This window comes from Argiope bruennichi, chromosome X1, assembly GCF_947563725.1.
Source record: "Argiope bruennichi chromosome X1, qqArgBrue1.1, whole genome shotgun sequence".
NCBI lineage: Eukaryota > Metazoa > Arthropoda > Arachnida > Araneae > Araneidae > Argiope > Argiope bruennichi.
In genome coordinates, this window is record NC_079162.1 from 103,469,672 (window position 1) to 103,494,053 (window position 24,382).

The 24,382-nt window shown below is 28.4% G+C and overlaps 1 long non-coding RNA gene across 1 annotated transcript in view; it reads right to left on the bottom strand.

Annotated features, from left to right (window-relative positions):
- Positions 1-6,211: 6,211 nt before the first annotated feature.
- LOC129958983 (uncharacterized) overlaps positions 6,212-24,382 on the bottom strand; it is a 48,280-nt gene continuing 30,109 nt past the window's right edge. The window contains exon 3 of the long non-coding RNA XR_008783363.1: positions 6,212-7,160. This is a non-coding gene — a long non-coding RNA (uncharacterized LOC129958983). The remainder of the gene's footprint in view (positions 7,161-24,382) is intronic.

A 24,382-nucleotide genomic window follows, 5' to 3' on the forward strand; every position in this document is an offset into this window, starting at 1 on the left:
TCATTTATTCGCGTATTTTGAAATCAACTGACATATTTAAGACAGATAATTTCCTTCACTTCTTTCATTTAAGGTTTGCAACCAGACCCTATGACACGTAAGCGCTTACTCTTTGCTAAAAAATAAATTAATAAATAAATGCACCAATTAGTAACATTAACCTTTTAAGGCATTTGCCAATATGCCTTTCATAGAAAGATTTATAGTTACTTCCTTTCAGGTAAAGCTAGCATCTTTACCATTTGTAAAATATTATCGTATTAATGGTAGGATGGTTTTTGCATTGTGCTTTTTTTCTCCACTTCTTTCTCCCATTTCGACAAATTTTCTATTTTTTTTAATCTATAAAACATATCTCTGATTAACAACGTTAAGTAATATAAAGTTTATTTTTACCTTGAAGACTTAATGGTTTCTAGTTGATTCATGGATACTCATTTTTTTGTTTTGAGCTAACTTTTTTTCAAAGCTTAAGAAATTCAGCGAAAGCGAAAAATAATAATAATAATAATAATAATAATAATATTCAGATATCTACATTTTTTAATACATTTATGTTGATCTTAACTTAAAATTTTAATATGATTTATGTCACTCTCCCTTTTATAACTAAATGACTTTGTCATTTAATACGTGGAATTATGATTAATCTTTACTATATATATATATATATATATATATATATATATATATATATATATATATATATATATATATATATATATATATATATATATATATATATATAAAAGGGTTAGAATTCTGTTTTGAGACTTCTCTTTTTTTTAAAAAAGTGCCAAGTGAAAGCCACATTTGATGTTTTTAAAAAATTTTTCTGGGAAATTATCTTATCTAGCATTTTTTTTAAAAATTATTTTACTAAGCTTTCAAAATTTTTTAATTTTAGTTTTAAAGAACGAATGATGGGTTTTCTGTACATATGTTAAGTGTTCAGTAACTTCATGTTCTTTTCACCCACCAAAACGAAATAAATAAATTAAGATCAAATTTAATGAGACTTAGTTTTATTTCTTTCCCACAAAGGGCTAACATTATCATTCGTAATTGTAATACTATATAATATATATAATAATGGAAAATTTGTTAAAGTTAGAAGCTTTGAATCAATTTTCTGTTTTTATACTGTCTTTTATTTACTCATATAATTCTAAAAATTATTTCAAAAATGTCTAATAAAAGGATTTTAATGTTTTTTTTTCATTAAAGGTAAAAGAAGAAGAAAAAAAAACACTGCTTGAAACATTTTGACAATGAATCGTCTAAAAATAATTAGTACGATTTGTTTAATTTCACGAATGAAAAAATTAAATTCACTATAAATTTAATTAAACTTAATATTAATTTAACTTTGAGAATTGATGATACATTAATATGATAATCTGTATTCAGCTCTATTTGGCGAACTTATGGAAAAAGTAGGAAACAAAATTGCTCTTAATTACTTTTTCATCCTGTTGCTGAAGAATATATAAGAATTTCTTTTTGTCAAAGTGTTCTCAATACACAAATTTTGTTAAATGTTCCTATCAGTGATCGCAATCAACAAACAAAGAAGTACGATATTTTAGTACATAATGTCGTAATAATTTCGTTCAAAACAATCATATTCCGAAGGTTTCTATAAATGTCCGTATAACATTCAAGAAATGAGACCTTTCTAGCAAAATAAATATTTATAAAAACTTTCTTTTCTTTTAACAAATGGAATCGCTGTTTTCTGTATTGAATAGCTATTCTAAGGAATAATTATGACTTTTCCTTTACATATACATTTACAGTATGAATGTTTAACTTTTATAAGTAAATAAATTAAATTTGCCTCCATTTATCTGAGCCGTATAAAGCTCCTCATCTCTATAAGCAGAAGTGAATATGTTGCAAATATAAATTTTTTTTAATAATAGATATAAATCTTGATAAATTTCTTACCCTACTGCTTATGAAGAAAAGGAAAGGAAAAAAAAAGAATGAAAAAGAAAAGATTTTCATAACGAACCGCATAACGATGACGGCATAAGAAAATGATGCCTTCAGTGCCACACCAAAACCGCGAATCTGCAGCAGTAGCTTATTACATTTTCGTGGTTTTATTGTGCAACTGAGGCTACATAAAAATGATTAATTCACGACTGAATATGAGTCATGCGAACGTCTCTGCATTTTGATGGAATGGAACGATTTTATTATTAAGAATTGGAAAGAGACAGAATATTAGGAAACTAATATTGTATTTAAAATCAACGGGATTGATCTTACCCCCCACCCGAAACTTTCTCGCATGCTCGCTAATAACGATTTTATCCCCGCTCTTCCCCACATAAAAGTTGCAGATCTTGGGCAAGGCCGCGAACGCCATGAATGCTCTGATTTTTATTTTCAGAATCCTGTACTTCAGCGTTTTGTGCTTTGTAGTATATTGAGAAAAACCGAACCGTATTCGTTCTGGATACCTATTTTTTTTTTCAACCGATTGGACCAAAATTTTACTCAGAACTACAATCGAGGTAACAAGATCACATACCGAATTTAATTAATTTAAGTCTTTGCATTTTTGAGTTATCGCTTTTTCATGTTTAAGAAAGTGCAAATCAACAAACGATCAATCTTTGGTGGGTTTATTTGAAAACTTGATATGTACCTACGGTTTAAATGCTTAAACTATGCATCAAATTTCATTTATTTAAGCTGCACTCTTTTGAGTCATTGTATTTAGATGCATACGAGAGTAAAGACCAACAGGCGGTTAACCCCTTGACAGGTTTGGTTCAAAATCGGATACAGACCTACAGATGCTAATTCTGTATCTGAAATTTTATTTATAAAGATCTTTTCATTTTTTAGTTATAGTGTTCACCTGTACTCGAACAGCCAACCAGACCGACTTCTTGTGAATGAATTCAGTATAAAATCTGACAGACATCTGAAAAGTCGGTGTAAAAACGCTTTTCCAAATTTCATTCGTCTGTCTCAAACAGTTTTTGAATTATCATGTTCACAGATCAATATAATTCCAAAAATGTGTTTTTCTGAAACTTGGAGATTCGTCAAAATTTGAAGTTCGCACTTTTTTGACGATTATAATACTTTCGCTTTATATGCTTCATGTTCAAAAATGTAAATAAATAAATGAATAAAAAGTTATTTGAATAAATTAAAATGAAAATTGAATTGTTTTTCGAATTCCATTTATGTTTTCAGGTGACTGTCAATCCTCTTGTGTTTGTTTTACTAAGATAAAATAAAATGAAAATACTGTCTAAGTAATTGAGATATGTCTGTATGCTTTTGTTGAGATGACTTTTAACTTAATGTTAAAGCACCGAGTGCATATCGAAATAAATTTATTTTATCGTATTTTTTGTTAAACAATAATATGCAAACAAGAAAATAAAGTCTTTAATTAATTTAATTCTGATTTATTTATAAAAATAAATTAATAAAATCTTGTGGTCATTTGCTTTAATGTGAAAATATTAGAATTAGAAACTCTAGATTCACAAAATATCGCTATAAACGTATTTATATTATTATGAGTTAATTATTTATAAATAATTTGGGTTAGAAGCGTTTAAATAGAAATGCCTTCTGAAAGACGTCGCAGTTTTTGTCTGAACATTCATTTTACGAATACAAAAACAATAACTGAATAATGAATAAAGGATTTATCTAAAACGCTAATTATTCTTAGTTTCAAACAATTATTTTTCTTTGTGGGTAATCCTATTTTGCTTGTTACAAATCTGCCATTTCATCAATGGCATAATTTGCATTTCCTCTTTTCGGTCATTGTCTCGGTGTTAATTAAAAGTTTCAATGTGTAGTTTCGGTATTCTTCAATCGCAGAACTCTCATCATTAAGAACAATTAAACTGCGATAAATGACGCGCTCGGAATAAAACCATGGGGCATTAATTCCGTTTCATGATAACACATAAAGAGCTCTCACCATTTATTATTATTTTTTGTTATCATTACTTACAGGCGAGTAAAATGAATGGCTGTTTCAGAGCAACTTGGAGATAAAATGCGAGAAATTGTCACCGATGGCACAACTTACTTTCTTTTATCTCGTTTCTCTTTCCTTTTTTTACGAGCGGCACTTAACAGGGTGCTTTCTGGAAGATCTTCAGATAGCTGTGAGTGATAGCTCGCTCCTTCAACTAAATCTACGTTTAAAATACGAGCAGTAGCACCACTTGATGCTGTGGCACCAGGTGAAATTGAATGTCAACAAAAAGCAGTCCTGCCTCCCTCTCTTATCTCTCCAGAAATACACTTTATTTTATTTCCAGTTGGAAATTAAAGCTTTGGAATGTTTTGGTGAGCGGGAAGACTTGATGTGAAAGATGTGAAGATTCCACATCAGTACGACCATCTTGTCCTATGCTCCAACGATCTGTCAAACGTCTCTCTATATGCATGACACAGTCTTTCGAGACCTGAAAGCCGAGATATTTTCCCAGCTGTTGAAAAGGTTATCGTTTTTGGCGAGGAATCCTGTACCTGAGGCAATTCTCCAGCATTTGCCAGATTGAATAAATTTTAAAAGAAGGAATCTAACTCTTCGCTTATTGGAATAATAGTTTTTCGAAGGACACTGGTCAGATTCAATTAGTAACATCGATCTATTTTGACCACATCTATTCGACTAACAGCGTTTCTCAAATTCTGAAAATAGATATATTTCCCAGCTGCCGCATTTTGTGATGAATTCCAAAACTGGGTCTGTTGTTGTCGTTACTTATGGCATTTTACAAACCAGCTTACAGATCTGTCAGCGATTTAAGCCGAGTGAGCATCTCCTATTTTTTCAGCGCCAACTAGGACCAAGAGCACGACTTAGCTACTTTATGAGTTACATTCGCTTGCACAGCCCCCTTTTACAGGGGATGGGGGGCACATTCATACGGCTCACAGAGAGTAAGTACACAGAAGAACAATCATGTCTCAATCGGAACTCGAACCCGGGACGCCCTGATCACGGGGTAGAGGCACTACCCCTATGTCAGAACGCCGGCAAAACAGGGGCTATTTCCAACTCCATCAGATTGAATAAATTATAAAATAAAGAATCTAATTCTTCGTTTTTTGGAAACGCGTTTTTCGAAGCAGACTGGCCAAATTCAATTAATAATGCCTGATACCTATATTAACCATTTCTATGTGGCTAACAATGTTTTTTAAAATCTGAAAATAGATATACTTTCCCAGCTTTGCGACGGTTGTCGCATTTGTTGAAGAATCCCACTCCAAATGTTGGAGCGGAATTATCTCCAGCTTTATAAACAGCTTTTCCAAGGATATTGGCCAAATTCAAATACTAAGAAAGAAATGAGGATTTGATATGAAATATGCATGAATAATAAGAAATATCCATGTTTAATATTAGTATGGAACATGAAAACCCCAAACCCTCCAAATGCCCCCCTCCCTCGATAATTGTTTACAAATTAGTTGAACTTTTGTATGTCAAAAATAAATTTAAACATGGAAATTCCCTTAAACGTGATCACTTGGAAAAGCCTAAGGAAATCTTTTAAGCAAAAAAGTCTTTTCTGAACTACTTTTACTCATAAATTCTTAAGAGTTTGAAAGAAAGAGGTTTGGGGAGCACTTTGATGATCTCATTATTTCTTTTTATGCGTCTCCACTTAAAGTGTTACCTACAGCTTAAGAAGCAATGCATTAGACTGAAGAGATTTCTGGCATTCTATAAACCTCTATCACTCAAATCGCAAATCCGTAAATCAAACACGGATTAAAATTTCACAAAATATTAGTTCCTGACGAATAATGCAAATATATAAACGTCATTACAAATATGGTTCTATTTTTTAAAAATTTCTGTCATCTTGATAAAAGCTGTAAAAATAAATATTCTTCACTTTATATTTAAAAGTTCTTTTCATACTCTATACTGATTAATATTAAAGTAAAGTTTTCATGAGATAGAAATCGATAGGTTTTTTATGTTTGATTTATTTATTTTACGAGTCTAATAATTATTTCAAAATGAACAAACAACTAAACCTATACTGATATTTATTGATTTAACATACGACAACGATAGTAAATTTGTGAAATAAAAACAAGAACATTACAAAAATGTTTATAAAGTACATACTCGTCATTAAAACAATAAAAATGTGTAAGTATTCTATTATAAACAGTAACAAAAAATTACCCTCTTAATGTCTGAAATGCAGCTTGGAAACCGAAATAAGAAATGAAACAAAAACTCTTTACAAAATAAACATTTGCAATTAAAATGCTAAAAATGCAAAATTATTCAAACAACAATTGAAAGAATATATCGTTCTCAGAGGAAAATGTATGTATTCATAACACTTGATATGATAATTCTTATATCACCTACAGGGTGTCGCAAAAAATGTATACACACTTTAAATAATTGTAAATTTGGGGTTTATTATAATTCGAATAATTTTCATCATATAAAAGATTCTACAAATATCATTCTATTGTCTTGTTATCGCATGTTCTCAAACTGATGTCAGTTCTGCTCCAGACACTGCTGACAACGCGAAGCAATGGAATAGCACACATGATGGAACAATTCCCTTGGGATATTCGTACATTCATGTTCAATGGTTGCCTTCAATTGAACAACTGTTGCAGGTTTATGGACATCCTGAATAGTTCCATCAGCTTCAAACTTATCTCTAATTCGAGTGATGGTAAGTCGTGTAGGTGGTTCTTTGTTAAACTCCCTCTTAAATTGTCTTTGCATTTCTACTGCATTTTCATACTTCCAGTAGCATTTTAGAATAAATTTCCTTTCTTCAAATTCAAGTCTGTCTGCCATCACTCGGTTCAATGGGTTCAGTTTGTAAAGAAAGAAGAAATAACTTAGTTATCAGCTGCTAAAATGTGTATACATTTTTTTGGGACACCCTGTATTTAATTAAGAGGTAAATCTAACAAAAGTTTAATTATATTGACATCGCGTTTCGAAAGAATACAATATCTCTTTTGGAAAGGTTACGTAATGTTGAATCGTGCTCAGGACAAAGATGACGTCTAAGCCTTTTCTTCGGTAGAATTATGTTTCGAATCTGTAGTTTTTCCGTCTCGAATCTGAAGCATTACCAGCAGGCTTCCTCTAAATAAGTCATATACTATTTCAAATAAAAAAAGAAGTATATAATTATTTTTTAGCCTATTTTCTAAAAGAAATTGCATTTTCATAAATAACTTTTAAAGATTCGAAATTGCTTTAATAAAAGTGAAAATGATTTTGACTTAAATATTTTAAAAGACTGTAACAAAATATATTGGATCTAATTAGAAAAAACAGATTCAGTATGTTTATCTAATAAAATTTGGTGCAAAATAACAGTTGTTTCTAAAGACCCTTTGGCGGATGGATTTACTACTTAGCATTTATATTGTTTTAAATGGCAGATGTATCTATTCTTTAGGAATCTAATACTCATACATTATATTAGTATTCTGATCACGTTATTGCGTCGTTTAAATTCAGCAATTACTATTCTAAAATAATAATAAAAAAAAACTGAACATATTTGCGTGTTATGAACAACTGACATAACAATGTTGACATAGATTCCATTTCACAAGAATGGGGGAAAAAAAGTATGATCCTCTTGCTTTCAAAAATTCATTTGGAACTTTTCCATTATATTATACTTAAAATTCAAGCTGAAAGAGAATTCATTTGTGTTATTTTAAAGTACACAAACATCTTACATTTTATTTTTATTTCATTAATTCAGGGAGGAATATAATTTTTATTAATTGGAACGTTTGTAGAATATTTTTCATAACAACCCATGTCATTCACAATAAACAACATTATTTTGTTTTGGCAATTAGATAAGAGCATGTCAATAACTCACTTATTTACCTCCGGTATAAAAAAGTTATTAATTTTTCCAGCTGGGATATTCGTGTAACTGAGAGACATCGAATTCTCTTCGGAAAAAAGAAATAAGTTTAAAATTGCAACATTTATAAGTAAATATTCGTACGGAAAAAATACATTGTCTGAAGACAGAATAATAGCTCTAGCGGCGAAACAGCACCTAAAAGAACTTTTTTCTTGTTATAATCGTCTTTCAAGATATTTTTAAAACTTCCGTTCTTTCTTTTTAAGACGTTGCAACTGTAATTTTTCAAAACAAGAATTATATTTTAACATATTAATATTTGAGATAAAAGTATCAACATTATCATCGCCAGCTTACCAGACCTTAATGTCAATTAATGCATCAAATAAAATGAAGTAGTGGGAAATACACTTCATCTGTATTTTAAATTTAATTCAAACCTCAAGTTAAGTTTTCTTGCAAATTTCTCTTGTTCACTGCTGTTAGAGGAATTCTAAATATTTACTTCTGGTATTTGTTTACAAAAACAGTTTCTATGAAAGATAACAGAGCAAATGAAAAGGGCTTCTGAACTATATGCATTCTCACTTATTTTCATTTCATATTTCATTTCACTTTCATTTTCATATTCTTTTACCAAGCAAATTAGCCAACGTCTTATACTTTAAAGTGAACAAATATATTATTTTAAATAGAGTGGGGGATAAGTGCATTGTTGCTATTTTAATTTGAATTTGAGCACGAAGTCCAATTGTATTGAAAACATCTCTCTGTTTACCACTGTTGGAGGAATCCTAGACATTTATTTCTGGTTTTTGTTATCGAAATCTGTCACGGATAAAAGGTGACACAGCAGACGAAAGGAGCTTCTAAACCACCTGCATTGTCATTTTTTGGCGACAAACTTCTGAAGGGGATAGTCTGATGCTTCAGGTCGATAAGCAGCATTCGCATCCAGTGAGTTATAGGTTGAAAAGTGTCTCTTGCTTTCTTTTTATTTATATTTTTTTTCCCTGTTCAAGTGGCTTTTACTCTGACGCCATTGTTCTTCTGTTATCACCAAGGGGGTGCAGACGGGGCACTCAGCAGGTCGAGCGAGGTCGACCGGCTCACAACGACTGTTGAAATATGTATCTACTTGCGGAGGCTTTTTTCCCGCTCTCCTTCTTTATTTTTATTTTCAGGAACTTTTGGTTCTTAGGAACTTCAGCACTGTTGGACAGAAATGACATCGAGTCACCTATAAACATATTCTTCAATGTTTTTTCGTATATTACAGAAATCATTGAGACTCTTGATATCTTTCTATATGTAGCTCGATCTCAGTTGATCTACTTGGGAACATTTTAAAATTGTCTGCACTGAAAGCAAGAACAAATATATGAATGATAAAGTTAAAACAAATATAAATTTGAGGAAATAATTTTAAAAAAATGGAATGTCTCTAACTTTGTATTTGTTTATAAAAATAATATTTTAAATGAAAGAATCGAGTATTTTAAATCGTCTTTCACTTTTGTTTTATGAGATGCTAAAATAAAATAAAAAAAGTGTTATAGGAGCGATATAATAAATCCACATTTCAGCTTTTATAAATTAAAAGTTTTTTAAACAGCTGGCACAAAAGTAAATGTTGCGGATCCTATTGAGAATCCAAGCAAGAGTTCGTTACAATTTTTGGCATAAGTAAATTTGATTTAATTACTTCATTGAAAAATGTTTAGATAAATATCAAAAATTATTATTTCAGTGTCCATTCATGAATTTAAAACAGTACTGAGCTGTCTTTGATAAAAGAAAGGCATTTTTCATGAAAAATATTTTAATATTTGATTTATTTAGAAGTTACTGTTTAACAAATCATACATCAACCTACAATTCTATACCCTTGATAAAGTGTACCAGCAACGTTTTGACTGACAAAACTCGTTTTTCATAATTATATATACTATTAAACGCTCTCCTGTACTTTTTGTTTCCCTAAAATTTTTTAAAAAAAAATATACAATTATGAGATTGCAATTATTCCTTTACATTTACATTAACATTGAATATTTATATTGACGCAAGCATTTAAATACACTAAGACTTTTTAATTCAAATAAAAGAATATACAAAAAAAAAAAAAAAAAAAGATGCATGACATGCCTTTTTGTTAAATTTGGGAAAAAAATCCTTTAATCTTTTTGTTCTTCTTCTTCTTGAAGCATATTTTAATATAAAGAGAAAAAAAATAACATTTATTGGACATTTTGATTAAAAATATAGAAATATTTGCTTTGAAAAATTTTATTCCTTAAAATGAGAGAATAAATATTAGACAACGAAAAAGAAAGTCGACAAAAGGTTTATAAGATTTGAGTTTAATAATCTAGTGTATATTTACTCTATATATGCATGTAAATAAATCTTGGACCTATCCTTATTCACAAATTTAAGTAAAAAGATAGTATTCATTGTAATATTAGAATTAAATTCCTTGTTTGGGAGTTATTTTTTCAATTAAATTTCTTTATCTGAATTATAACATGTTTAGGTTACTTAAATTCTGCATTCTTATCAAATTGGTTCGAAAAATTGAGGAGCAATTAAAAAAAATCCAGTAAGTTCTATAATTGACTCCATCATATATATTTCTGGAAAACTAAGTAAGACTCATAGTAATAACAAACAAATTAAAATTTTCTTTCAAAAATGAATCTTAAAGAATAATAATAAAAATGACCTGTGATATGTTTTGAACTATAGCATCGAAATCAATCAGAGCTTTCAAATCGACTAGCAACGATGACAACTTTTATGGCAAAAACCATGATGAAATGTGAACTCTTGCAATTGGAGAAAGTGTTTCATTTAATTTTTATATTGTATTATATAAAAAATAATATATTTCGATTAAAATATATAATTAAAAAATATTATGAGCATACATCAATATTTTTGTATTTGTAGTTTGCGAAAATATCGCTGATAGATATGCTTTCGCATTCTTTGGTTTCTTTTGACTAAAATGTGAATTCGAATTTTGATAAAATCTGAAGTCTGATAAAAGTCATTGTTTTTCATAGTTTTCGCATTATATTTGTTTAAATGTGAAATATTATTGTTATCGATGCATTTGTACTATTTTTTATGGAAAATAATTCCTTATAAAATTGAATGATCAATAATAAGCTTCTTCAGAACTTTAAAGGAATTAAAATGAAATGCTTTTAAACATCAAATGTATTAGAAGAAAAAAAAAAGAATAGAACTCAATTTCCAAAACTCTAAAGAAACAATCCGCAGCCCTAGAAGGATGCTCTCATTCAGCGTTACTATGACTACCAGATCCGTATGTTCGCTTGTATAGGGTCACTTCTTATAGGTTGCTATAGTAACCAGATGTTTTTCTTCCCTTGTGTAAAAGACTGGGTATGCGCTGCGAATTTCGAACGCATCTTCAGCAAAGAAGAGTAAATTATGCATGCATTAAAGTAGCATTACATAATTCTTTACCTTCTTATAAAATGAGTCATGGCTTAGAGTGAATGAAAAAAAGAAATTGATAAATTCAATTTGACAAATTCAGAAAAAAAAAATTTTTTTTAATAGAAAATATATTTTCTATGATTATTTCAATTTTGTAATCATTTTTAGTTCTTTTTCCTTAATTCTATTCAAATCATTTTCAAGAAAATTAAAATAAATTAACTGGGGAGGGGATTAATGACTGTTTTAATCTTTTTAAATGTTATTTGAACAATTTTTTCCCCATTTGACTTTGTTAAAAATAAGTGGTGTGATTCGCCACTATTTTGCTTGTAATTAATTCATCCCGAAAAAATGCGTGCAAGTAATACACTCTAAAATATATAACAATTTGCGTAACGATTAATTTCTTTCTTTCAATAAATGCTTATTCAATGATTATATAACTGTTTAGTAAACTTAAAAAATTCTACGCAATACAGAAATTTCCCTTTTTTTCCAGTAAAAATTTCTTTCAAATATGTTCGTGCATTTATGTTAATCAAATTTCATATTTTCAGTAAATACATTCCATAAATTATTTACCCTTCGTCATGCCGTAGTAAGAAGTGTATTGAATGATTGAGCCGCTACGGCAGGAACAGGGAACTGTCGCCTGGCGACTAATATCCATCACCTATCTCAGCACAAATATTTCCTGTAAGAGATTACATCCTCTTCATCGGTAATGGAGCCAATACAACCCTATCAACACTACAATACTTGGAGAAGCGAGAAACCGCTTAATTCATCATCGCTACATTCGTTCTTTCAAATATCGATTTTTTTAGTGTTGTATAATTACTGTTATTATTTTCAATGTATCAAACAGAGTAGTTTCTGTAATATTTTTTTTTCTAAATTAAAAGGAATTTATATTTAAAAATAAATGTGTAAAATGTGTATATCTCTATTTAATTCAATATAAATAAGTACAATTATTCAATATAAATAAGTAAGGGAGGTATGTCGGTATTCAGATGACTGCATAAAGCACAGAAATTAAGTAAAAGGACATCAGAAATAGAAAAAAGATTTAATTTATGAAATTTTGTTCAACAAACATTAGATTCTAAAAACTGCAAATACAGTGAGTTTTACATAAAAAGGAAAACATATTTGAAATTATGCCAAAAGATTCATCCCATACATACATAGGTATTAAAGTTACATGTGAAAATGCATTATTCGTTTACTATATTTTATTTAAAATATATCGAAAAGAGTGAATTGTTATAAAGAATTAACTCGTTCCGGCTATCATTTCACAAATTTTAATATTTTTCGCTTTTTGTTTTTTGCATTTAACATGATTCTAGATTCGTATAATTGGACTTTAAATACTTATTCAAATCAATTTTACTCATTTCCTCATGTACTCGTAAACCTAAAAAAATCGTTGATAATTCAGGAGTTCATGTCCAAATTGTCCACAAAGAAAGTTTGATAAACAATTGTTGTTGATATTTTTATAATTAAAAATTTAACTATACACTGTTGCAAGAGAGTTTCTTATACTTTCTATCAAAGTGACAAGTGATTAATTTTATGCACACATGCATTTTTAAATAAAGTCTGTTTAAGAAACTAGTTTAAGTAACGTTACTTCATAAAAAAAATTCTTTGTCTTAGCAAAAGAAAGACTATCACTAGACAAAAAAAAAATATCAAAAAACTAGAACAGTATTCACAATCTTCTGTAAATAAATAAATTAAAAAAAAAACTCATTAGTTTCCAATTACAGTTTGGCATCTGATTTTTTTTCCTTGTGATAAATTATCGAAGGATAATGGATCTGTTATGGAAATTTTTCCTTTGCTTTTAATTCTCATTACATTTTAAGAATACTTATATTAAAGAGAAAAAAATTACTTTTTTTTACACTTTATCCACGTGAATCCAGAATAACTTTGAAAAGAAAACAGTTTTTGGACATAAGCATTAAGGATTTTGACAAATTCAGTACTTTTTTTATTAATAGTTTGCCGCATTTTAAATATGTAAGCTCAACAGCAAAGAGCTTTATCTTTATGAATTTTGAATACTTATAATGATATGCATTTTTGGATTTCTTTTCATGGAACTTTTATTAGACTTCTTTAACACATTCCATGAAGAGAATAAGCCTTTTGGAAAGCCCAGTTTTTGGTATGTTAAAGATAAGATATAGTTTGGTTACAATAAGCAATTTTTTCGGATACATTTTTTCTGTTCCATTTCTTTTTCCCATTTTCTACCAAGATTTAATAATACATCTGCTAAAAAAAACAAAAAAAAAAAAAAAAAAACGCCCTTTTGAACTTCTGCATAGATTCACAATACTTTTAAAGAAGCATGGTGTTTTAACTCACATGAAAGCTTCTTTACTGAATTTATTTCCTTTTAGTAGCAGCTCTTTATTGGAGGGAAAAAAAAGGAAAGGAAAGGAAAGAGCTCCAGGCTTTATCGGTATAAATTCAGAGTCCTTTTTAAAGAAAAGACAGTTGCAATTTTTGGTCACACTAAGCATTTCCGACTCAATCCATTTCTTTACCCCCATTTTCTCTTTTTCAGCTCGAGAGAAACTGATCTGAGCTTGAGCGGAGAAGAGCTGTCGGGGCCCATCAGCCTCTGCTTTCTGCACTGAATCACGCCACTTGCAGTAGGGCCGCGGGAGCAAAGTGTCGCCGCCAGCCTCATCACGCATGTCCGCCTCGAAAACGGCCTTTAATCCATCGCGGCATATGCAGGCCGAATTTCTTGCACCTCGAAAGAGGATCTATTTCCTTTTATTAGAGGTGAAACAACATTTATTCTCGCAGACAGATGAGTGGGGCTGGGATGAGGAGACATGAATCAAGAATTATACAGTTCAAATGATTTCGTTCGAAACAAAAGAATTCAGTTTTTATCTTTCACTTAGTGAAATATATATAAATGGAAGTTTTTCGTTTTTTATGTTTTATATTTTCAATCCAAATATACTGCTAATGTATTTTGCTTAAAATAACGGTTATTCTTCAAAATTCGAGCAAAGATTCTTAATTTTTCTTTTATTTCAATAGAAATACAAGAAAAATACCAAAATACCAATTAAATTTCAAACTCAAATACCAAATAAATTTCAAACTCAAATACCAAATAAATTTCCTTTTCTTTTTTTAAAAGAACCGGCGTTTTGCTTGTGTACTTTCCCAGAAATATAGACGGAACCTGGAGATGAGCTCTAGGATGATTTTTTGAGATGCCCATTTTATGCGTTTTCTTCTTCAAAAATAAACCCTATCCGAGACCACCAGCTATTTAGCTTTTCTATGGCAATACTGAATCTACTTGCTGAAATATATGAAAATTTATTGTGATATATAAATTTTAAAAAAGTGAAAAAAGGTAAATTATGTATGATAAATACTTAATATAGGATAAAATCAATATAAGATACCATTAAACATTTATTAACACACAACTAGAATAAAGTCACAACTCTTAAAATTCGAGTCAACTGGGATTCGGATACAGAGTAATCATGTGTAAATTCGTAAATTCACTGAAACACTTATGTCTAAAACAATTTATCGTTATACATTAAATAGAGTATTTTAACTGATGCTTCGAAAATGAAATGACTATGTGAATAAATACAGTTATTTGCAAGCGAATTAATGTAGATTGTTTCAAATGGAATAAATAAGATATTCCCTAAAATAACACCTAATGCAAAAAATAAATAAAAATAAATTATGCAAATTAATATTAAATGCAGATCTATTTCAGGAGAAATATCCTTATATGGGCTTTTATGTTTACAGATATAGGCGGAGAAACAAAAGGATTTATTTTAGATTTTCTTATCAAATTGAGGATAAAAGAATATCTTCCGTTTCTTTTAAGTTTAATAAGTTTTACAAATATAATTATTGAAATAGTCTTAAATTTGTTTGCAGGCTGTAATATTTTTATATAGAGATTCGAGAAGTGAATTTCAAAAGAAATATGCTACTGAAATTTCAACTTTGAACATTTAATTCTCAATTAACTTAATTCTTTTAACTGGTTTGCAGCAAAATAAAAGCTCAGTTTTTAAAAAGGATGTCTTACGAATCGTATATTCGATATAAGTGATTCACTTATGTACAGCATTCGGCCAAGTTCTTCCACCTGATTTATTTAAAATTTTACTGAATTTTCATCTGAATTCTAAAACATCTAAACTTTCTAATTCAGAATCGTAATGGAAAATTACTAATTTTTAGTCAACATCATTTTTTTTAATTTCTAAAATTTAACTTAATAAGATTATTTTGGTTAAGTGAGTACATTATAGAAAAATAAATGTGATTTTTCTTCAAAGAGTTTTTATTACAAGTCTTAATCTGCGTGTACCAATTTTATATGAGATGACAAAGTATGTTTTCAGAATTTCGAAAATTTTGACAATGCATACTTACATTTAATTTTACGCAAAAATAAATAAATTAATAAAATAAAAACCCTCATTAAAAATGCTTTAATTCGTGTTCTAAAAACAAAAAAAGATTATTTTAATTATTCCCTAGTTGTTAGTCTTTAATTTAGGATTCATTGTTATAAATATTTATGTCATTTTAAACTTAATTATTTTCTCATGCCACACGCACGGAATCAAAATTTGAATCAATCAATTGATGATTTCTGAAAATAACAAAATAAATTATTATCTTAATGAAAGGAAATCGTTAAAAAATAAGGGAAAAATCGATCGCAAAATTTCAATAATCATAAAGCAAGTTAGTCTGAATAAAAATGAATAACAATAACTTCTTGATTACGACATTTTATTCATGTTTCTGAAATGCTTTAATTTAATATTTTTTGCCATTTATTATAAACTAATATTTTATTTGCGTATTGTACTTGATTATGCTAGTTGAAATAGTTAAAAAAAGGTATTAGGTATCAAAAAGGTGTGAATTGAAATATGAATATAAAGATACTTCTAAAAAATATTTTTATCAGTGTACCAAAAAGGAAAGAATTTGTTAATAAAAAGCGTAAGGCGCAGGTCGGTGATTAAAAAAAAGCTTTAAATAAGTTGGGATCATTACAGTTTTTATGTCTTTTAATCTTTATTTAGTGAATGTTAAGGGTTTTTTTTTCGTTTGATGTTCATTGTAGTTTTTTTTTTTAGTTTTCTCCACTTATTTTCTCTGTCTCATGCTTTTGCGACTTTGCAAAAACATGAACATGCATTTTTCTTTTTAATACATTTATTAAAATATTTTGTAAATAATTTTTTATATTTATAATTTTAAAGCTTCTTCGGTTTTTATTTCTTATTTTATTTATTATATCTTAAAACATTTAAGGATTATAGGGGGAAACGAGCTTTGTCATTGTTGCGCCGTACGAAAACCACTGTACTAAATCGGCAAGTTTTCATTAGCCTTACATTCATCAACTGTCATATAAAATTTCATAGAGAAGAAAATTCCCTTCTAACAGTATTGCTGATCTCAAAGAATAAATGTTCTAATTTGTAATATTCTACTTGAATACTAAATATTCTAGTTCGTATTAGTAATATTCTTATTCCAAGAATAATTATTTTTTAATTCTTATCTTTTTATAATATTATTCATTCTTTACTTTAATTCTTTTTTATTAAAATTATGCATGTTAAAACAAAATCGTATTTTTTAACCGTAAATTTTAACTTTCATTAAATATTCCAGAATTTCATTCATATGATTACATTGTACATTATTAATACTGCTTGATTTTCGATTTAAAAAAATATTTCCTAATTTTCACTGCACAAATAAAAAGGTGTTTAAAATCTTTTTACTTTTACTGTTTTTTCCCTTTTTAATTTTTAATAAATTTCCTAATCCCTAAATATAAGAAAAAATATGGAATCAATTAATTAATGTTTATCAAATCAATTACCACATAGTACAACCTCTTGGAATCAATTTAACTAAGTTAATATATTAATGGATTAATAATTCAAGTGCGCGAGGGAGTGATTGAAAAATCGATTACAAAATTTCATTTTGGAAAAAATAAAACAGGCAAAGTTCAGTAAAAGCTTTAATTTTTTTTAAAGGTTTTAAGGAGAGCAAGTTTCGTGACTCTGGCAAGGCTTAATGGAATTTGGGTAGCAAATGCAGCAAAGAGCGCAATGTTTGCAATCTCCCATCCGCACTTGATCCGTGTATCGATCCGCATCAGGTTGTTTACCGAGCGGCTTTGTGCACTGCGGGAGTTGCAAGTAGATAAAAGGCGAGTTTGCTCTGTTCGAGTGGCCTGCACAGATAAAAGAAGTGAGCGCGGAGAAAGGATTTGTGCGGGATGCAGGCGTGAGAAAAGATCGCTCCTATCTGCCGGCACTTGCGTTTGTTTTACGACGCCGGAAAGGTCATCCATTTCGTGACTCCTACCTCGCTTTGCGCCAGACTCGACACTGTTTTATAGAGGAGTTTTTGTCTTTTCTTTTTCTCCTCTTCTATAGCTCAAAATGAGAAGTCCTGAAAATATACTGTCAGATTGATTATTCACTATGTATCCATATTTTTTTTTTATTTTATAAACAGTCATACCATGATCAAAAATCTATTTGGTATAAATATTAAAAAAATACAGTACTTCTCAAATAGCTCTGGTTTATTTTATGGCAACGGAAACACCACCCATCTCGTGACTTAACTTAAAAATTATGCCATTATAGGTTATATAACTTTATTTTCAATGGAAGATGAAAATTGATATTTTCATCCATTAAATAATTAATTTCGCAACAAATAACAGGAAATCAGTGCAAATCGTTTCTTAAATCTCCCATGATTGCCAATCTTCGACATTAAATTTATCCTAAATTTGACCATATAATGTATATATACATAATATATTGAATATATTGCGATCGTTTTAATAATATATAACATAAAGCACTCTTTTATAGTCGAGCCGTCTTGACTTTTTAAAATATATTACACCTAATGTTCAAAACGATAATTTTAGATGAGAGTCCACGAGAGTAAATTCACTGTTCATCAATGATTTTTTTTTTTTTTTTTGAAGACCGGACGTGAATGGCCACAAAAAAAGATGGATTATAAAAATAAATAGACTTATTTAATTCTTTTACATAACCGCGTTCTATAAAAATTAAAAATAATAATAATAATAATTTCTTCCAGATTGCAGGATGTAATCTAGGGGGTTGGGTCATGACTCCCATAACCGCCCGTGACAACCCCAATACTGTTTTGAAATTCGTCATATACCTTGCTTTAATGTCGCAGAATAGTCTGAGCTAAAATGTGGTTTGACATACTAGATGGCATGCCTATTTATGTTTGTCATGTGACCATACCATCACATGCATTTTTTAAAAATGTTTTTCTAAAACAGTTTGGATTTATTTTGCAGTGGAATATTTGTCTTTCGTCGAAAGTTTGTTGTCATTCGTGACGCAAGGTGTATTATAACATTTCGTAGAGGCTTTTCTTCTTTTGCAAATGAAGAGCAGAAAATATGAACAAATATTAAGAGTTGGCTTCATTTGATCAATCATAATAGAGTTAATTTTATGCCATTTTACAGAGGCTTTCTTCTAAAACTCAAGGATAAAACATTTGAATACATATTTCGAGCTTATTATTTAGTGCGCATTAGTTTTGAAATTTTTAATGTTAGAATGTTCATTTATGCGCAGATAAAAATTTTCTTCGGCGAAATTTTTTTAAATACTTCTCAACTAAGTTGAACGAACAGCAATAAGTATTTAAGTTATGTCTCCTAATAAGATCTTTTATAATTTTAAAAATTAAATAAATTATATAATTCACAGTTTCTTGAATTGAAATTGATTTTGAAAAATTATTTCATTAATAGAATTACTCAGGATTCCGATAATTTAATTTTAAATGACAAAACATGGAACGAAAATGAAATGTCTTTCGAAAGTCAGAAAAAGAAATCTATATTTATCTTCGAACTATTATGATACAAGAATGTTGTATTAGTTTATAGATTTGCTTTGAGGTTTACTTGAGGTTAAAATGTGTATTTACTTAAATAGGAATTTATCTTTTTAAAATAAAGATTCTATGGATTAAATCCAGTATCATAATAATAATATTTGTATAAAGTATTTTACTGGAGTATTCAACAATGTTAAGATAATTCATATCCAATTAAAGTGGTATATTGCAGTATTATTTTTATCGTGTTTAGTGATGAAATAGTGATATCTACATTATAATATAAAAATTAAGTTATTTTAAAAGTCATAGCAGAAACTTTCAATGATTTATAGCTATTTCTTAAAGTTCTTTCTTTCAGCATATGTAATTCACTCTACCACCTAATTTGTTCAAAATTTATTAAAATATCCTCCCAGTATATTAAATCATAAAATTTTTGGGACAAAATCCATATATTCAAGATAAAATATCGCCTTTTTTATTAAAATTCTCACCAATGTAAGAAGAAAGCATGCTATAATAATACATAGTGAATATAATATAATGATATATATGAATAGTGAATATAATATAAGGATATATATGAATAGTGAATATAATATAATGATATATATAAATAGTGAATATAATGTAATGATATATATGAATAGTGAATATAATATAATGATATATATGAACAGTGAATATAATATAATGATATATATGAACAGTGAATATAATGTAATGATATATATGAATATTGAATATAATATAATGATATATATGAATAGTGAATATAATATAATGATATATAGGAATAGTGAATATAATATAATGATATATATGAACAGTGAATATAATATAATGATATATATGAACAGTGAATATAATATAATGATATATATGAATAGTGAATATAATGTAATGACATATATGAATTGTGAATATAATATAATGATATATATGAATAGTGAATATAATATAATGATATATATGAATAGTGAATATAATATAATGATACATATTGTAAAGGCTATTCTATAGTGTAAACAAAAACTTTAGGGTACAATCTGGCAAATAAAGTTTGTGTGCAGAGATTTTTAAAAAATTACATCAATATCATATTTCGGGGAAGCTTTCCGCATTTGGATCACTTAAATATTTTTTCAAGCAAACAAAGAGAAAATATTTCGAACGTCAAAAACTCAAGCGTTTGACGAATCCACGTTTCATAGATTGAGTCTCAAAGATATATTTTCGGAATTATATCTGTATGTCTATGAACATAACAAATCAAAAAAAGTATCAGCTAGACAGATTAAACTTTAAATGTAGTCTTTGCACCAAATTTGTAGATTTCTATTAAATTTCAAGCAAACCTATTTAGAGGAAGTCTGTCTGTCAGAGTAAGTGAATAATACAATAACTACTAAATGCAATAAGCAAGATAAATAACATTTTATACACAGTTTTAACATGCAAAGTGTGGATCTATAGCAAATTTAGAAGCCCGTCCGTTAATGGGTTAACTATCTGTATATTAGAATGCGTGTAAATTCTATAAAAACGAAATAACTTAGAAAAATGAACTTCGGTATGTGGTCTTTCTATTAAAATTGTACTTCTATGTCAAATTCTGGCTGAAGTCATTCGACAAAAAGGCGTCCAAAATGCATACTTACTTTTATGCTTCTTGTTATGAAACATAAAATGTTCATGTGGGGAACTCCTAAAATAAAAATCTGAGCATTCACGGCCTTCCTCAATATGAAAATTTTTTTAAGCTGGTAGAAAGAGGGATAATACCATTACTAGATAATATGAGAAAGTTTCAAGGAAACCACCCTCGCTTGTTTAATATACAATGATAGAGAAGTAATTATGATAAAAATAAAGAAGATGGACGCTAAAAAACAAATTAACTTTAAAATAAACACACTCTTAATTAGACAAAATTATTAAATCTGCGCTATCAGTTTAATTAAAGAAATTGGTTTCCCAACTGGACCACCATTTCTTGAAAACATTCTAGAATATTTCTTAATTCACAAATTCACGTCTCTTTAAACGGTATATTAAGAATTTGAAATGTGATATTTTTTTTCCCTTGCAAATCAAAAAGATTTTATTTTAGTTACATCATAGTTTGATTTCTTTTGAAAATTGTAATAAAGAGTGTCTTCTCTAACAGCTAATATTTGAAACGTTAGAAATAAGTATTTAAATCCATTTGGAAAAGTATACTAAATGAAGCAAAAAAAAAAAAAATTATGTTATTTGAATTTATAAATGCAATGATGAAAAAAAATTATGAAATCTTTTTTTTTTTTTTTTTTTTTTTTTTTTTTTTTTGTAGAATCTATGGGTGCCAGACATATTTAATAAAAAATTTTTTGACAAGCTGACATTTTAAACAGAATCTCCCCCTCTTCATCGATTAAAACTCACCAATTTCTAAAACTTTGAATATCACAATTTAAGGACAATTAATGGCGCCTCGAAAGCCAATTATTGCCACTTCCATAAATTGAATTATCTTCCTCGACTCAGCAGTTAAAAAGGACCGAAATCTTTTAAAATAGGGATATTTTCAAAGCTTTATTATTTGGTCAGTTTTAATTGCAAAAAAGTGGAATTTTTTGTTTTGTTTAAAATGTAAGAGCTCCAAGAATAATTTATCAAACGTCACTAATAGGACTAGAGGACTGTACAAGAAGTTAGATTTCGTAATTTTTATAGCAACCCATTCATTAACTAAAACAACATAAAAATTAATTCTTTACTTCGTTTAAAGCATTTTTACAGTTGGAAAGCATATGACTATCTATAACGGTTTAGAAATTAACTGCTGAGTCGAGTTTAGAGTCGACACCCTGTATAGCAAAAATTATCTAAAGAATTTTAACACTACCTACAAGTTTTCTGGGAGGTCGAATGGGCGTTGCATCCAGTACGAGTTTTAAATTAAAATTGCATTTGATTTATTCCTCAATAGGTTTCTCCTTTATGTGATAATATCTTATAAACGAATGTGGAATATGATCTAAGGAACGTTTTCTTTGTCGAAGAATTTATGACTGAAATTGTTACGAATAACTCTCCGGAAAATACGACTAGCATTATCTCTGCAATTCGTCATTTGGACTTCTAAAGAGCAGCGCCCAAAAGTTCGCGACGGTCTGCTTTGAATAAAGCCGCACTCAGTATGTAATATGACAACCGGACATTTCTCAAAAATAATGATTTCATATTTGAACTTTTTTCCTTTTTGCGTCTCTACGAGGATGATTTAGATAGCACTTGAAATCGTATTCTTGTACAAGAATCGGGAAGATAAGTGACATTTATTTTACAAACCTACAGAAATAAAAATAAAAATAATTAGTGCATTGGGAAGAATTTTAATTTTGTACAGCGCTAAGAGTTAATTTGCCCCTTTTGTTATAAAATGAACTTAAATAATGAAAACAATGGTTTTATAATTAACATTTATATAATTTAAGGGTTGATGAATTTAAGGGTCACAATGGTTATTCAAAACGTGAAATTGCTGCTTTTATTTTAATAATTTATTTACAAGAAATAATTAGGAAAAACAACAATATTTTAGATATTTCAGTTCTTTTTCTCAATATACTCATTATTCATTGATATTGCGGTCTGCTGTATAAATATCTTAAGCATATTTTTAACCTTCTCAAAGAATGAAATTTCATGCCATTATTACCTTTTAAAAATGCTCCTTGCGGAACAATCTTTTAGATACAACTCTGAAATTTTCCTTTATATTATAATAGTCACCTTTGCCACCCAGTTGATTCACACGGTTTATTGTAGGTGAAAAATTTTCTTAATGGTTTTCCAAAAAAGTGTGCTTCTGTATCAAGGTTTGATAGACATGCAGCTTATACTACTTTAGAAGCCTTGCACCTATTCTGTTCACTATACTATGCACATGCCCGATTTCCTCAATCAATCATTCCATCTAAAATTTTGAGCTTTAAGCAAAATTTAGAAATATTGAAACTATAATTAACTCAATAATATACTCACTGAATCGAAACAAAGAAAAAAAATTTATATGGATAATAAACGAAATCGCTCAGCTTAAGAATTTTCGTGTAATGCTGAATATAATTGATAATTTTTTTAATAACACTGCGATTTTTTTTCTGATTTAATAAAAAATTTAGAGCCGTAGAATAAGAAAGCAAAGCGTTAAGCTTAAAGAGTGGAAATGTACTTTTAAAACATCCAATCATATTACATAAGAGTAATGTTTAAAAATGTATAAATTGTAATATATATATATATATATATATATATATATATATATATATATATATATATATATATATATATATATATATATATATATATATATATATATATCATTGCTCACTTTTTGAAATTAAATCTTATATGTTATTGCCCCAAATTGCAAAAGAAAAAAAAAAGAAAACCAAGTTAAAGAAATATTTTTTTAAAAAAAATCTAGGAAAAATAAACCAGAAACTTCACGCTTAAGAAATTCTCTGTTATAGATGAAAACCCAGGATAAAATATTTGTAGTAACCGTGGAAGTGATTTGAATTTCATTACAACAGCTGCAGCAATAAAAAAATATAAATAAAATAATTTAAAAAATATTTAAATAAAAAAATGTACGGTAATTAAATTTGTATCATAGAAAAGATATATATATATTTAAAATCAGATTGTAATCTGATGTAAAAACTTCTTTGTGTCATAATACTTTAGAAATTATCAATATAAACACCAAAATTTGTTAAAGCTTTCAGCAATTAAAATTTTAAAAAAATCTCTCCGAGGTGTACAATACAGCATTCCTAAATTTATTTGTGCTAATTGGTACCCCTGGGTCTAATGGTTTGTCCAGTAAAATTCTAACAGACAGACATTTATTGTCAGTAAAAGGCACATATGGAGAGAATTTTGTAAAATTAAATCATTCATGAATATTATTGATTATATTTTGTGCATTATTACTGCAATACTTTTTACAAATATTTTGAGAAAAATAAAGTAATACC